This window comes from Podarcis filfolensis, assembly GCF_964270895.1.
Source record: "Podarcis filfolensis genome assembly, chromosome: W".
Classification (NCBI taxonomy): Eukaryota; Metazoa; Chordata; class Lepidosauria; order Squamata; family Lacertidae; genus Podarcis; species Podarcis filfolensis.
In genome coordinates this window covers 41806734-41823876 of record NC_139619.1, presented here as the reverse complement: position 1 = coordinate 41823876, position 17143 = coordinate 41806734, and positions in this window count along the sequence as shown.

Here is a 17143-nt window from a genome sequence, read left to right as displayed (position 1 = left end):
ACCTAGAGACTCCATTGAGCTCATTTCCTTCTGCATCGCCTCATGCCATTTTCTGGCTTCTTCCTGAGGCAGTTTCTGAACATCCTCAAAACTCTCGGGTTCACACTGTGCCATTCCGACCCACACGCTAGTGACGGCAAACCTTTCAGGAGGTTTCCCCTTGGTCGTCCGAGCTGAACGGCGCAGCACTACTTCAGGAACCCCCTCTGACCCACTGGGGCCAGCCAGAACGTCCTTGGCATCAGAGAGCTCCCCCTCTGACTTACTGCGCCTTCTGGACTTCTCAGCCGAACCTGTGGGGGAAGATATAGCACTGCGTTGCTCAATCTTCACAGCCTTGGGAGAAGTTCTCCCCTCTGCCTGCACTGGGTCTGGACTCTGGGCCTCAGTAGCAGGTTCAACCTCTTCCTCTCCTTCATCGGCAGAGTCAAGCAGACTCTCTGACAGGATGTCAGGGTTCCCATGTATCCTTGCCCAGCCACTCTGCTCACAGAATTCAGCACTGTTGCTGAGCTGAATCCTGGACTGATTCCCTGACGGATAAGCAAACCTCCACCCCTTGGTCCCTGGCTCATACCCACAGAAAATCATCTTTTGGGACTTGGGTTCACCTTTCTTGCGTTTGGCCTTTGGTATGAGGACCCAAGCCTCACAGCCAAAAACGCGGAAGTAGTGCACTTTCGGCTTCTTTCCATGCAGCAAGAAGTAGGGTGTGTCACCTACCACTGAATTGAACGACCTGTTCAGAATAAAGTTGGCCGTTCGCCAAGCCTCCCCCCAAAAGCGCTGTGGGAGCCCGGCATCAAACAAAAGAGCTGCGGACATCTCCCCTAGAGTCCTGTTCTGTCTTTCCGCAATCCCGTTTTGTTGGGGACTGTGTGGAGAGGACAATCGGTGTTGAATCCCCTTTTTGCGGAAAAAATTTTGCAGTGCAGACCCGGTGAACTCCCCACCGCGATCGCTCTGAAAGTTTTGCACCCGTGTGGAAAACTGCAGTTCCACAGCCGCAATCCAGTCTTTGATTAGCGGCGCAGCTTCATTTTTGTGTTGGATCGTGAAGATCCAGGAGTTGCGTGTATGGTCATCAATCAGAACCAGCGCATATTTGGCTCCGCCCATACTGGTCACAGACATCGGACCACACAAATCTGCATGAATTAACTGAAAAGCCCTAGTGGTCACCCTCTCAGACCTAGGGTATGTGCACATTTTTACCTTTGCAGACTTGCACGCTCTGCAATCTAGAAACTTAGCACATGATTTCATTTTGCACCCTTGCGTACACTCTGGGATCTTCTTCACTGACCCCCAGGACACGTGAGCCATGCGTCGGTGCCATAAGTGAGCACACGCATCATGAACTGGAACGTTGGCACACTGTGCTTGAGCCACCTCCGTGTCACCTGTACCTGCAAAAGAAGCATCTATCACAAACAACCTGTCTTTACATTCAACACTGACTAGTTGCTGTCCATTCTTAGAAATAGAACACTTATTGTTCTCAAAACGCACTCTGTAGTTCTCAGCAAGAAGGGCGCTGACAGACAGCAATGTGCAGGACAGTCCTGGAACAACAAAAGCCTGGATTGAATCCTGTAAGAAAGAACAAAACAGTGAGCCAGTCTGCGTGAGTGGGTGTCGAGTCCCATCTGCTAAACAGACAGTCTTCCCAGAAGATACAGAGGTGCAGTTCTCCAGGAATCCTGCAGATGGCACTAGGTGATGGGACGCTCCACTGTCGATCACAAAAGCCAGCACAGCATCCTGTTGACAACTCTTGACTGCAGCCATAGAGGCTGCCAAATGTTTATGTTCAGTGTCTCTGCCAGCTGCCTTCGGCTTGCCTTTCCCACGCTTTGAAGAAGAGCCCTTTATCTGGTTGCTACGGGAGACGGCCTTCGGCTGTTCCTGTGCCTCCACTGGACATTCTCTCACAAGATGGGAGGGGGAGCCACAGTGACGGGAAGCAAAAAACAGCAGCTTCTCAAGTTTCACAGCCTTTTAAAGCACACAGTACTTCAAAGCAGGCTTCAAAGAAGCTTCCTCTAATTGCAGTAACTGTCGCCCATAACCTGAAGAAGATTTATTGCTCAGATAAGTCCTGGCGTCCAGCCCGCTTCGGCTGCGCAGCTACCGCCCAGGCCTCCGCACTTCAAAGGGCCACATTCCGAAGCTCTGAGCAAACGCAGAGTTAAGCAGCGGTCAGAGAAAGCTGCAAACTCAAGTGCTTTCCTTCAGTGTGCTTAAATAAAGTCCACTCAGGATCTTAGCAGCTAAAAGCAGTTTTATTTAAGCAGAAACTATCCATTGTCGAACAGCATCGTGAAAACACGTGCACTCTCCTCAAAAGCGAAAGTAGAGAGAAAGAACAAAGGCTGGAGACTCTCGGATATGACGCAGAATCTCCCCCCTCCCAATAGTAGGCAGGGCGTACATTCTGAGCTGTTTAACCCTGTAAGCTCAGGTTCTCCTCACAGGTATGTCTGCTTTAACGTCTCATTGCTGAGCAAAAAACAGCGTTCTTGGCCGTTCCTGTGGCGTACACCCCTCCCCCCTTTTCTCCAGCTGGATGGCTTGTATTTGGGGCTGTGAGGTAAAGCACAGCAGCGGGGATCCCCTGTCCCCCCCCCACTTTGTGGGAGAGCTTGCTTGCAGATAGGGATAGCGCACGGTTGGAGAGCCTTTTATTTGTAATTGCTCTGGTTGCTTAGAAGGGTAGTTGGCGGATGAAGTGAATCAAGTCAACTTTAATCGTTTAACCTGCCAGAAAAAGGGCCAGTTTGAAACAGAGGCTGCCTAGTTCACAGAGTTCCTGAACAAGCATGTATGGAAACACCGGTTTCTATAATGACTGAAATGTGCTTCATTTGCAACTAAGTAGAGCCTCTCTGCTAATGCAGAGCACAATCCACAGCTTCAGGCAAGGCCATTTATATACCCAGAATCCAGAGCAGCCTTTTCTCATACTCCTCTGAAGTACCACCACTGCAACACGAGTGCTTGGCCTTCTGGCACCTGCAGGCTAGGGAAAGAGCTCTTTAGCACCCTGGGGTGGAGCTCCTTCTCAGCAATAGCACTGTCTGCTCATTCCCAACTTCTTCAACCAGTGCCTCTGTGCCTTCTGTAAATGTCTGGAGTAAATGTCTAGCAGGAAGTGTCTGTCCTCTCCAGGATGTTGAAATACTGAAGAAGGCGCCCAATAGCCCTAAGACGGGGGCGGAAACAGTACTTAAGGATGATCAAGCATTGCGTATGAAGGTCCAGGAGCTTGAAGAAAAACTCCAGCTGTTGCCAAAAATACTCCAGGATCCACAAGGAAGAGGTATTTTTGAGAATCCTGTCTTCACAAATTCCGGGGACATGGCCCTCCTAGTGTTAAGGTGGAGAGGTGGGGTTGGGAGTTTGCAGATAAGAGTCAAAAGTTAAAAATGTAAAGGCTAATGGAATTCTATTTAAAAATCAAAAGTCGCTGTGGTGGTTCAACTTATAGTGTGAGACAAAAGACAAGATGGAAAAGAAAAGATAAGGAAGAGAGAAAAGAGATAGAGAGAAAAAGAAAACACAAAAAATCCTACTGAAAATGGTTTGTTTGTTTGTTCAGAAAAGAGAAGGAAAAGAAAAAAAACATTGTAATAAATAAATAGAAAAACTGGGGGAGTGGGGAAGGAAAAGTACTTATATATATATATAGAATTCTCTAATGAGAAATTTAAAAAAAAACTTTTAAAACTTTTTTTGAGTGATAGCAGCTCTTTTGGCTGAGGTGTGGCATGCAGCTGAAACAGTATTTAAGGAAACTCAAACATTCCGCGTGAATCTCCAGGAGCTTGAAGAGAAACTCCAGGCGTTGCCAGCAACACTCCAGGAGCCTCAAGCCAGAGGTATTTTTGAGAATCCTGTCTTCACAAATTCCGGGGACATGGCCCTCCCAGTGTTAAGGTGGGGAGGTGGGGCTGCGGGTTTGCAGATAAGAGTCAAAAGTTAAAAATGTAAAGGCTAATGGAATTCTATTTAAAAATCAGGTCAGGACAACAGATCCACACCTGGGAGCTTGATGGCAGCTGAAGGGATCCACGGTGATCCAGGACAAGCTGCACTTGCTGCTCAGGTAAGGCCAGAAGGAGGCTTACCAGGCATCCCCGGTTGCCAGGGAGAGTCCCCGGATTCAGCAATCTGTCCCGGGCAGAAATTTGTCCCCGGAATGTCCCCGGATTTACGCCTGGGGACTTCCTGCGCTGCAACATGGCTGACGCCATGGCAGCAAGCAGCATCGGAGGTCCCGACTACATCCGGGGACATTAATTAAATCTGGGGACATTCCAGCCAGTTCCAGCCAGCCAATCCGCTGGCTGGGGGGGGTGCCCCGACCTTGCTGCAGCCGCTGCCGCTAAGTAGAGGGAGAGCCCGACTCGAGAGAGCACACCCAGAGGAAGGTATGTCTGCTTTAATGCCTCATTGCTGAGCAAAAGACAGTGTTCTTGGCCGTTCCTGTGGCGTACACCCCTCCCCCCTTTTCTCCAGCTGGACGGCTTGTCTTTGGGGCGTTGAGGCAAAGCACAGCAGCGGGGATCCCCTGTCCCCCCCCACTTTGTGGGAGAGCTTGCTTGCAGATAGGGATAGCGTGCGGTTGGAGAGCCTTTTATTTGCAATTGCTCTGGTTGCTTAGGAGGGTAGTTGGCGGATGAAGTGAATCAAGTCAACTTTAATCGTTTAACCTGCCAGAAAAAGGGCCAGTTTAAAACAGCGGCTGTCTAGTTCACAGAGTTCCTGAACAAGCATGCATGGAAACACCGGTTTCTATAATGACTGAAATATGCTTCATTTGCAACTGAGTAAAGCCTCTCTGCTAATGCAGAGCACAATCCACAGCTTCAGGCAAGGCCATTTATATACCCAGAATCCAGAGCAGCCTTTTCTCATTCTCCTCTGAAGTACCACCACTGCAACACGAGTGCTTGGCCTTCTGGCACCTGCAGGCTAGGGAAAGAGCTCTTTAGCACCCTGGGGTGGAGCTCCTTCTCAGCAATAGCACTGTCTGCTCATTCCCAACTTCTTCAACCAGTGCCTCTGTGCCTTCTGTAAATGTCTGGAGTAAATGTCTAGCAGGAAGTGTCTGTCCTCTCCAGGATGTTGAAATACTGAAGAAGGCGCCCAATAGCCCTAAGACGGGGGCGGAAACAGTACTTAAGGATGATGAAGCATTGTGTATGAAGGTCCAGGAGCTTGTAGAAAACCTCCAGACATTGCCTGCAATACTCCAGGAGCCGCAAGCAAGAGGTATTTTTGAGGAAAGGGGGTGGGGAGTGGGGATGGAAAAGTAGATATATATATAGAATTCTTTAATGAGAAATTAAAAAAACCTTTTTTAAAAAAAGAGAAAAATGAGTAATAATAATGAAAATGAGTAAATGAGTAAGAAGTGAATAGAAATGGATGAATAATGAGTAATAATGTATTAATAAAAAAGGGAGGGTTGTGTGTATAACTAAAGAAGAAGGAGGAGAGAGAGAGAGAGAGAGAGAGAGAGAGAGAGAGAAGGGAACAAGAAAAAGGGGCAGTTTGATTTCTCCCGTGGGACCCCCAGGGCTTGGTGTCGAGTCCCTAGTTCAGGGCTGAGGCGGCGGTTTCAGGAAATGAGCTCCAATGGTTCAGGCCGCCTACCTGGGTTCATAGGGTTTTAAAATACGGATAAGAAATGGACTGAAAATAAACTAAATAAGATAAAGCATGGTTTTTGCTGTGCCCCCCTGCACTGGCAGGGGAGGGTCCACGCCGCGTTCTTCTAGCCCCCAGCCGGTCCCCGGTGCATGGTTCCTCTGCTCTTTTGCTCCAGCCGCTGGTGATATTGGCCTGGGGTGGGAGCTGGGCTAGGTGGGGCGTTCCCTCCGGCTTTCCCTGTCTCTCCCGATCCCCCCATCATTCTCCTCCCCCCCATGTTACCTGTGGGGACCCCTTACCAATACAGTCGTACCTTGGATCCCAAACGCCTTGCGACTCGAATGTTTTGGCTCCCGAACGCCACAAACCCGGAAGTGAGTGTTCCGGTTTGTGAATGTTCTTTGGAGCCCAAATGTCCGACGGGGCTTCCGCGGCTTTGGATCGAGTGCAGGAAGCTCCTGCAGCCAATCGGAAGCCGCGCCTTGGTTTCCGAATGTTTTGGAAGTCAAACGGACTTCTGGCATGGATTCCGTTTGACTTCCGAGGTACCACTGTATATCTTCTCGGAGCAGGGGCAATCCCATTGCTGCCTTCAGTTCTGGTAAAGCTAAGAATTGCTTGTGCAGATCTTGATGCCTTCAAGGCCGAGGCTGTCATCTGATGAGACCCAGTACTCCTATCAGAGAAGCAAATCCTCAAATACAGTCATTCCTCTTCTTCCGCTCGGTTCAGGTTACGTCTTTTCAGGTTGCGTCCCGCGGCGACCCGGAAGTAATGGAACGGGTTACTTCCAGGTTTCGCTGCTCGCGCATGTGCAGACGCACAGAATGATGTCACGCGCATGCGCAGAAGCGGCAAATCGCGACCCACACACGCGCAGACGCGGGTTGCGTTCTGCTCATGATGCGAATGGGGCTCCGGAATGGATCCCGTTCGCAACCAGAGGTACCACTGTAGTTGAAATGCCTGACTTGTTCAATGGCTTGTCCATTTAGGAGCCATTTCTCCTTCTTGGGCTGTGCCCCCAATACTACGGCTTTTGTCTTGGAATAATTTGTATTCAAATCTTTGTTACGACACAGTCTCCCAAAGTTCTTTAGTAATCGCCTCATACCCACTTGCGTTTGTGCTAACAACACCATATCGTTGGCATGTAGCAAAATGGACACATTACGGGATAAAACTGAAAGAGGGAAATATCTGGCCATTTGGGTTCCTTTATTACATCATTTACCTAAATGTTAAAAAGCAGAATTTTAGGAAGTATTTCAAAGTGTTTAAAATGATTTAGGAATTACAAGGTTAACTTTTTTAAAAAGATATTAAATAAGTTTTAAAAGCCTGTATGTGTAACTGCTGGTGATGTTGGGGGGTGGGGGGTGGCGGCAGCTGTGCTTCTAAGACTCCCTTAAAACTGATTTACAGTGCTGGCTCTTGGGGATTGAAAGGGCACATAAAGAGGCCTTGCTCCAAATTAAAGAAAAACCAACAAACAACCCCAGTCAAACAAATAGAAAAACCAGCTTGGGGAGCTCAGATGAACAAGTCCCACTTTGGTGCAACTTGACCGGAATGACATGCACAGATGCTCCCTTCTTTTTCTCAGTGATAGCAGGTCTTTTGGCTGGGGTGTGGCAAGGAGCTGAAACAGTATTTCAGGAAACTCAAAGATTCCTTGTGAAGCTCTGGGAGCTTGAAGAGAAACTCCAGGCGTTGCCAGCAACACTCCAGGAGCCGCAAGCCAGAGGTATTTTTGAGAATCCTGTCTTCACAAATTCCGGGGACATGGCCCTCCCAGTGTTAAGGTGGGGAGGTGGGGTTGCGGGTTTGCAGATAAAGAGTTAAAAGTTAAAAATGTAAAGGCTAATGGAATTCTATTTAAAAATCAGGTCAGGACAACAGATCCACACCTGGGAGCTTGATGGCAGCTGAAGGGATCCACAGTGATCCAGGACAAGCTGCACTTGCTGCTCAGGTAAGGCCAGAAGGAGGCTTACCAGGCATCCCCGGTTGCCAGGGAGAGTCCCCGGATTCAGCAATCTGTCCCCGGCAGAAATTTGTCCCCGGAATGTCCCCGGATTTACGCCTGGGGACTTCCTGCGCTGCAACATGGGTGATGCCATGGCAGCAAGCAGCATCGGAGGTCCCGACTACATCCGGGGACATTAATTAAATCCGGGGACATTCCAGCCAGTTCCAGCCAGCCAATCCGCTGGCTGGGGGGGTGCCCCGACCTTGCTGGAGCCGCCGCCGCTGAGTAGAGGGAGAGCCGGACTCGAGAGAGCACACCCAGAGGAAGGTATGTCTGCTTTAACACCTCACTGCTGAGCAAAAAACAACGTTCTTGGCCGTTCCTGTGGTGTACACCCCTCCCCCCTTTTCTCCAGCTGGACGGCTTGTCTTTGGGGCGTTGAGGCAAAGCACAGCAGTGGGGATCCCCTGTCCCCCCCCATTTTGTGGGAGAGCTCGCTTGCAGAAAGGGATAGCGCACGGTTGGAGAGCCTTTTATTTGCAATTGCTCTGGTTGCTTAGAAGGGTAGTTGGCGGATGAAGTGAATCAAGTCAACTTTAATCATTTAACCTGCCAGAAAAAGGGTTAGTTTAAAACAGCGGCTGTCTAGTTCACAGAGTTCCTGAACAAGCATGCATGGAAACACCGGTTTCTATAATAACTGAAATGTGCTTCATTTGCAACTAAGTAGAGCCTCTCTGCTAATGCAGAGCACAATCCACAGCTTCAGGCAAGGCCATTTATATACCCAGAATCCAGAGCAGCCTTTTCTCATTCTCCTCTGAAGTACCACCACTGCAACACGAGTGCTTGGCCTTCTGGCACCTGCAGGCTAGGGAAAGAGCTCTTTAGCACCCTGGGGTGGAGCTCCTTCTCAGCAATAGCACTGTCTGCTCATTCCCAACTTCTTCAACCAGTGCCTCTGTGCCTTCTGTAAATGTCTGGAGTAAATGTCTAGCAGGAAGTGTCTGTCCTCTCCAGGATGTTGAAATACTGAAGAAGGCGCCCAATAGCCCTAAGACGGGGGCGGAAACAGTACTTAAGGATGATGAAGCATTGCGTATGAAGGTCCAGGAGCTTGAAGAAAAACTCCAGCTGTTGCCAGCAACACTCCAGGAGCCGCAAGCCAGAGGTATTTTTGAGAATCCTGTCTTCACAAGTTGCGGGGACATGGCCCTCCCAGTGTTAAGGTGGGGAGGTGGGGCTGCGAGTTTGCAGATAAGAGTCAAAAGTTAAAAATGTAACACCTAATGGAATTCTATTTAAAAATCAGGTCAGGACAACAGATCCACACCTGGGAGCTTGATGGCAGCTGAAGGGATCCACGGTGATCCAGGACAAGCTGCACTTGCTGCTCAGGTAAGGCCAGAAGGAGGCTTACCAGGCGTCCCCGGTTGCCAGGGAGAGTCCCCGGATTCAGCAATCTGTCCCCGGCAGAAATTTGTCCCCGGAATGTCCCTGGATTTACGCCTGGGGACTTCCTGCTCTGCAACATGGCTGACGCCATGGCAGCAAGCAGCATCGGAGGTCCCGACTACATCCGGGGACATTAATTAAATCCGGGGACATTCCAGCCAGTTCCAGCCAGCCAATCCGCTGGCTGGGGGGGTGCCCCGACCTTGCTGCAGCTGCCGCCGCTGAGGAGAGGGAGAGCCAGACCCGAGAGAGCACACCCAGAGGAAGGTATGTCTGCTTTAACGTCTCATTGCTGAGCAAAAAGCAGCGTTCTTGGCCGTTCCTGTGGCGTACACCCCTCCCCCCTTTTCTCCAGCTGGACGGCTTGTCTTTGGGGCGTTGAGGCAAAGCACAGCAGAGGGGATCCCCTGTCCCCCCCCATTTTGTGGGAGAGCTCGCTTGCAGATAGGGATAGCGCACGGTTGGAGATCCTTTTATTTGTAATTGCTCTGGTTGCTTAGAAGGGTAGTTGGCGGATGAAGTGAATCAAGTCAACTTTAATCGTTTAACCTGCCAGAAAAAGGGTTAGTTTAAAACAGCGGCTGTCTAGTTCACAGAGTTCCTGAACAAGCATGCATGGAAACACCGGTTTCTATAATGACTGAAATGTGCTTCATTTGCAACTAAGTATAGCCTCTCTGCTAATGCAGAGCACAATCCACAGCTTCAGGCAAGGCCATTTATATACCCAGAATCCAGAGCAGCCTTTTCTCATACTCCTCTGAAGTACCACCACTGCAACACCAGTGCTTGGCCTTCTGGCACCTGCAGGCTAGGGAAAGAGCTCTTTCTCACCCTGGGGTGGAGCTCCTTCTCAGCAATAGCACTGTCTGCTCATTCCCAACTTCTTCAACCAGTGCCTCTGTGCCTTCTGTAAATGTCTGGAGTAAATGTCTAGCAGGAAGTGTCTGTCCTCTCCAGGATGTTGAAATACTGAAGAAGGCGCCCAATAGCCCTAAGATGGGGGCGGAAGCAGTACTTAAGGATGATGAAGCATTGCGTATGAAGGTCCAGGAGCTTGAAGAAAAACTCCAGCTGTTGCCAGCAACACTCCAGGAGCCGCAAGCCAGAGGTATTTTTGAGAATCCTGTCTTCACAAATTCCGGGGACATGGCCCTCCCAGTGTTAAGGTGGGGAGGTGGGGCTGCGGGTTTGCAGATAAGAGTCAAAAGTTAAAAATGTAAAGGCTAATGGAATTCTATTTAAAAATCAAAAGTCGCTGTGGTGGTTCAAGTTATAGTGTGAGACAAAAGACAAGATGGAAAAGAAAAGATAAGAAAGAGAGAAAAGAGATAGAGAGAAAAAGAAGAAAGAAAGAAAAAGAAAACATAAAAAATCCTACTGAAAATTGTTTGTTCAGAAAAGAGAAGGAAAAGAAAAAAACCATTTTAATAAGTAAATAGAAAAAGGGGGGAGTGGGGATGGAAAAGTAGATATATATAGAGAATTCTTTAATGAGAAATTTAAAAAAAACTTTTTTTTTAAAAAAAAGAGAAAGTAATAATAATGAAAATGAGTAAATGAGTAAGAAGTGAATAGAAATGGATGAATAATGAGTAATAATGTATTAATAAAAAAGGGAGGGTTGTTTGTATAACTAAAGAAGAAGGAGGAGAGAGAGAGAGAGAGAGAGAGAGAGAGAGAGAGAGAGAGAAGGGAACAAGAAAAAGGGGCAGTTTGAATTCTCCCGTGGGACCCCCAGGGCTTGGTGTTGGGTCCCTAGTTCAGGGCTGAGGTGGCAGTTCCAGGAAATGAGCTCCAGTGGTTCAGGCCGCCTACCTGGGTTCCTAGGGTTTTAAAATACGGATAAGAAATGGACTGAAAATAAACTAAATAAGATAAAGCATGGTTTTTGCTGTGCCCCCCTGCACTGGCAGGGGAGGGTCCACGCCGCGTTCTTCTAGCCCTGAGCCGGTCCCCGGTGCATGGTTCCTCTGCTCTTTTGCCCCAGCCGCTGGTGATATTGGCTTGGGGTGGGAGCTGGGCTAGGTGGGGCGTTCCCTCCGGGCTTCCCTGTCTCTCCCGATCCCCCCATCATTCTCCCCCCCCCATGTTACCTGTGGGGACCCCTTACCAATACAGTCGTACCTTGGATCCCAAACGCCTTGCGACTCGAATGTTTTGGCTCCCGAACGCCACAAACCCGGAAGTGAGTGTTCCGGTTTGTGAATGTTCTTTGGAGCCCAAATGTCCGACGGGGCTTCCGCGGCTTTGGATCGAGTGCAGGAAGCTCCTGCAGCCAATCGGAAGCCGCGCCTTGGTTTCCGAATGTTTTGGAAGTCAAACGGACTTCTGGCATGGATTCCGTTTGACTTCCGAGGTACCACTGTATATCTTCTCAGAGCAGGGGCAATCCCATTGCCGCCTTCAGTTCTGGTAAAGCTAAGAATTGCTTGTGCAGATCTTGATGCCTTCAAGGCCGAGGCTGTCATCTGATGAGACCCGGTACTCCTATCAGAGAAGCAAATCCTCAAATACAGTCATACCTCTTCTTCCGCTCGGTTCAGGTTACGTCTTTTCAGGTTGCGTCCCGCGGCGACCCAGAAGTAACGGAACGGGTTACTTCCAGGTTTCACTGCTCGCGCATGTGCAGACGCTCAGAATGTTTGTGCTAACAACACCGTATTGTTGGCATGTAGCAAAATGGATACATTATGGGATAAAACTGAAACAGGGAAATATCTGGCCATTTGGGTTCCTTTATTACATCATTTACCTAAATGTTAAAAAGCAGAATTTTAGGAAGTATTTCAAAGTGTTTAAAATGATTTAGGAATTACAAGGTTAACTTTTTTAAAAAGATATTAAATAAGTTTTAAAAGCCTGTATGTGTAACTGCTGGTGATGTTGAGGTGTGGGGGGTGGGGGGTGGCGGCAGCTGTGCTTCTAAGACTCCCTTAAAACTGATTTACAGTGCTGGCTCTTGGGGATTGAAAGGGCACATAAAGAGGCCTTGCTCCAAATTAAAGAAAAACCAACAAACAACCCCAGTCAAACAATTAGAAAAACCAGCTTGGGGAGCTCAGATGAACAAGTCCCACTTTGGTGCAACTTGACCGGAATGACATGCACAGATGCTCCCTTCTTTTTCTGAGTTAAAGCAGCTCTTTTGGCTGAGGTGTGGCATGCAGCTGAAACAGTATTTAAGGAAGCTGAAGTATTCCGTTTGAAGCTCTGGGAGCTTGAAGAGAAACTCCAGGCGTTGCCAGCAACACTCCAGCAGCCGCAAGCCAGAGGTATTTTTGAGAATCCTGTCTTCACATGGCCCTCCCTCCCAATGGGTTTCAAGTCCCATCATCCCTGATGAGCGCTGGCCATGTTGGCTGGGGCTTAGGGGAGTCCCACCACAGTCTGGAGCCCAGTTCAGTGCGCCTTTGTGGGCAGCTGGTAGCCATGCCAAGGTCGCCTTCGCTGCGTGGAAGGGGTGGCCTCCCCCCCACCCCCACCCCATGCGCAGGAGACCAGAGGCCAGTAGCAGACTGCGCATGTGCCTCGGAAGGGCACAAAGGTTTGCTGCCTCCTTGTGTGCCCATTTTCTTGCCAAAAAGAATAAAAATACAGCATATGGTTGCACATACCAGGCACCAATTTTAATGGTGGTTCTTTGCCTTTTCCTTCAGGTGAGGAACACGAGGAGGAGGAGCAGCAGCAGGAGGAGGAGAAGGAAAAATAAAGAAAATGGGGGGGGTATATATTTTCCTATATATTTCTATTCTGAGTTCTATGTATTGCTTCTTTATTTAATAAAATTTATTTTAAAAAGCCTGCAAAGTAGTTTACCAAAACAAAAAACCAAAAAACCACCACAGCAGTAAAATCAAGAAAAATCAACAATCCTACTTTAAAACATACAAAAGCTAAAATATTAAAAGAGATGAAAATTTCTTCAACTTCCTAAGCTCCTAGGTATGCTTGCCTAAACAAGAATGCTTTTAGCAGGTGCCTGAAAAGTGTCTAGCAAAGGCACGTGCTTTGTTGCAAGAGGCGGGGAGTTCCAAAGGGCAGGTGCTGCCACACTAAACCATGCAGTACAGATATTCTGCGGAACCTGTGGTAGCGCTTGAAACTGTTAGAATTCCAGCTCCATGATTGCAGTCATGGGATTGTTGTCTATGTTTTGACTCTACAGAGTGGGAAGTGACGGCGACAGGATGTTTGTGTTCCTGTGTTCCGTGAAGTGGGACTATTGTCCTTTGTTCTTTTTCTCTTTGCTGTCTGATGCTCGAGAGAGAGGGAGCCATGTTGCAGTGCTCCGTGTGTGTGTTGATATGTAAATAAAGTCGATTAGCCAAAATGCTGAGTTACTGAGGTCTGTCACGCATGATGCACAAACTCTGCGGATCCCTAAGTGTGCCGGTGTCGCTTGGCATCGGTCGCTGTGATGTTCGGGCTGAAGAAAGCTTATGAAGCTCCCAAACGATCGACCAGGAGGGAGGGAACATGCCAGTCGGGCACGTGTCTCTGCCAGGGTGCTACTCGAGTGTAGGCTGAACTCCTTGTGGGAATGTTCAGGGGTGCAGGAGAGGATATATTGTGAGATTATATCCTAATCCAACTTGTGCTAACAAGTTCCCAAAATATCAGCAGAGTTTATAGACATTCCACTTTCAGTTCGCAACGGTAACGCTTGCACAGGTTCGCTAGAACCTCTATAATAATTACTCTGGTATTCTCTCTTAAGGCATTACATGCCATAAATTTCATACCTGTGGTCCATAACTGTTCCCAGTCAGCCAACATAATGTTATGATATGCAGGTGGTACATGACACCAGTCAAGTTTGCAAAAATCTATCATTTGCCCGATAATAAATGTTGGAAATGTAAAGAAAATGAAGGTACATTCTTTCACCTTTGGTGGACGTGCCTAAGGATTAAGGCTTTCTGGGAGATGATCTATAATGAAATGAAAAAGGTATTTAAATATACCTTCCTGAAGAAACCAGAGGCCTTTCTCCTGGGCATGGTCGGCCAACTGGTGCCAAAGAAGGATAGAACTTTCTTTATGTATGCAACATCAGCAGCAAGAATACTCATCGCAAAGTATTGGAAGACACAAGATTTACCCACCCGGGAAGAATGGCAGATGAAGTTGATGGACTACATGGAACTGGCGGAAATGACTGGCAGAATCCGAGACCAGGGAGAAGAGTCGGTAGAAGAAGATTGGAAGAAATTTAAAGATTATCTAAAGAAACACTGTAAAATTAAGGAATGTTAGAAGGATGCTGGAATGAAGTTATGTGGTTTTAGCAATAATGTTATAAAGTGGTATGTAAAAATGGATTGTTAACAGGTAAAAATGTAAAGTTACAATATATCAAGATAAAATATCAAGATAAAAGCAAAAATGGTAAGGACTTGCTGAAACAACTATTGAACTAGAATACAAAAAAGGGAGGCGTCAGGAGGTCAGGGAAACAAGCAAATGAATGATAAGACATGGAAAGAGTGATTTGTTTTTAATTGTTTTTATTTTTCTGTATTTTGTATTTTTTGTTTTCTTTTTTTTTCTTCTTTTAATTTTTGTAACTTCTTTGAAACTTTAATAAATATTATTTTAAAAATATATATATATAATAATTACTCTGGTAATTTCCCCTTTGTTCTCTCTTAAAATACAAGACACGACACAGTCTTTATAAAAGTATAAAAGAGTTTACTCACGTTCTGTTCACAATATGATCCCAGAAGGCAGACAGACTTAAAAAAGTTACATACACTTAGAATCTATCTTATACGAAGATAGTTCTTATCTCCTCTCTTGGCTGGGAGCCAAGAGAGCATCCTTAGATGTTTCCTCATCGAAGGAAGATGGCAGAGAGAGAGATATGGCTGCCTGCCCTGTGCTTTTATCATTTACCTGCACAGGTGAGGCCACACCCACCTCTGGTCACATGCGGAGGAAGTCCGTCCCCAGGAAGTTTACCTGTTTGCTGGACAGACATCCCTCCCCATGTTCTAACATGTACATTCTAGGAATGTTGTCATTGACTGCTCCTGTGTTTACATCCCACATACCCCTTCTCAGGCAATACAACACATACAAAACATAAACAACTTTATTCAACCACCCAGCGTCCCAGCTTGACACGTAGACTCTGCAAACTCTCTCTTGGTAGGGGTTTCGTCAGGATGTCAGCAGTCATCTCTTGGGTGCTGCAGTAGGATAGTTCCACAAGTCCATCCTGGATCATCTGGCGTACGTAGTGGTATTTAACCCCAATGTGTTTTGTTCTGGCTAGGAACTTCTCACTCTGCGTCAGCTTCAGGCAACTTTGATTGTCCTCTAGCAAGCTGACAGGCCCTTTTCTCACCAACCCAAAGTCCTTTATGAGTTGATCAAGCCAGGCGATCTCTCTGCAGGCTTCTGTTGCTGCAACGTATTCTGATTCTGTGGAAGATAATGCTACACAGCTCTGTTTATAACTGCCCCATGCAACAGGTCCATCCCCAAACATGAAAACATGACCACTTGTTGATTTATAGTCAGCATTATCCCCAGCCCAATCCGCATCAGTATACCCAACCAACTTAGGGTCTCTGACGGATGGTAACCTTAATTTACAATTCATGGTACCCTTCAAATATCGCACCACCCTCTTTACACCTGCCCAATCATGCTCAGTGGGAGAATTCACCTTTCTGCTAAGAATCCCCACAGCATTAGCTAAGTCAGGTCTACATGTGGTAACTAAATACAAAAGTTTACCAATCGCCGACCTGTAGTCATTGTTGTCTGGCAACTGCTTCGAATCCTGCTGATTCTTCAGGAAGTCAGTAGCCATCGGTGTAGCAACTGGATGTGCGTCTTGCATCTGCATGTGCTCAACTAGCTCGTGGATCTTCTGTCTTTGGCTGAGAAGAAATGAGCCATCCTCTTCTCTTTCCACCTGGATCCCGAGGTAGTACTGGACATCTCCTAGCTCCTTGACCTCCACCTCTTTGCTAAGGAGTTTTACTATCTGTGTATAGTCTTTTTCACTTGCTGTGGCAATAATCAGGTCATCGACAAAAGCTAAGATATATGAGAATTGTCCATTATTTGACTTACTGTACAAGCACTTGTCAGCGTCGCCTTGCTTGTACCCAAGTTGCGTCAGCATTTTATGCAACTTCTGGTTCCAGGCTCTAGCAGCCTGTTTGAGTCCGTAAAGTCCTTTCTGGAGTTTGCACACTAAATGTGCCTCATGTGGTTTTACAAAACCTTTGGGCTGTTTCATATAAATTTCCTCAGAAATCTGCCCATGTAGAAAAGCGGTAGCAATGTCAATGTGTTTCACCCTCATTTTCTTGGAGGCTGCAATGCTCAAAAGCATTCTTGCGCTGCTGTACCTCACGGTTGGTGCAAAAACGTCATCATAGTCTTCACCAAAACGCTGTGAAAATCCCTGTGCTACAAGTCTAGCTTTGTAGCGCTGCACTTCTCCTTCTGACCCCTTCTTAACCTTGAAAACCCATTTACTGCCAATGGCTTTCTTACCGGGAGGCAGCTCAGTGAGTGTCCAGGTCTTGTTCTGATGCAGTGCATCCATCTCCTCCTGCGCGGCCTTCCTCCAGAGACTGGCTTCTGCAGCTGGCATCTCCTGTATCTCTTCCCAAATGTATCTCCTGTATCTCTTCTTTGCCGACCCTGCAAAGTAGGACAGCCGTAATGGTAGGACACCTCTGTTGGTTCTGGACGAGCGCCTGACCTCTGGTTCTGCGACCGCATCAGCTTCCTCATCCTCCTCCAACGCAGGCATGTCCCCATCTGAGTCCTCCTCTTCGTCTCTGGTGCCGCCAGGGTTCTGGTCCTCTGTGTCTTCTGGTGCGTTGCCTGTAGGGGGCGCTGTAACACTCGAAGGCAGATTATTACTTTGTGGGGTCTCAAAAGGGAAATATACAAATTCTTGAGTCCTTTCTGACTCCTCGGAAGAATCCACAACAGTGTTCTTAATGTCTACTTTTCCATATTCATCAAAATAAACCGCATGGTATGCATTTGTCTTACCAGTTTGTAAGTCCATAATTCTGTATC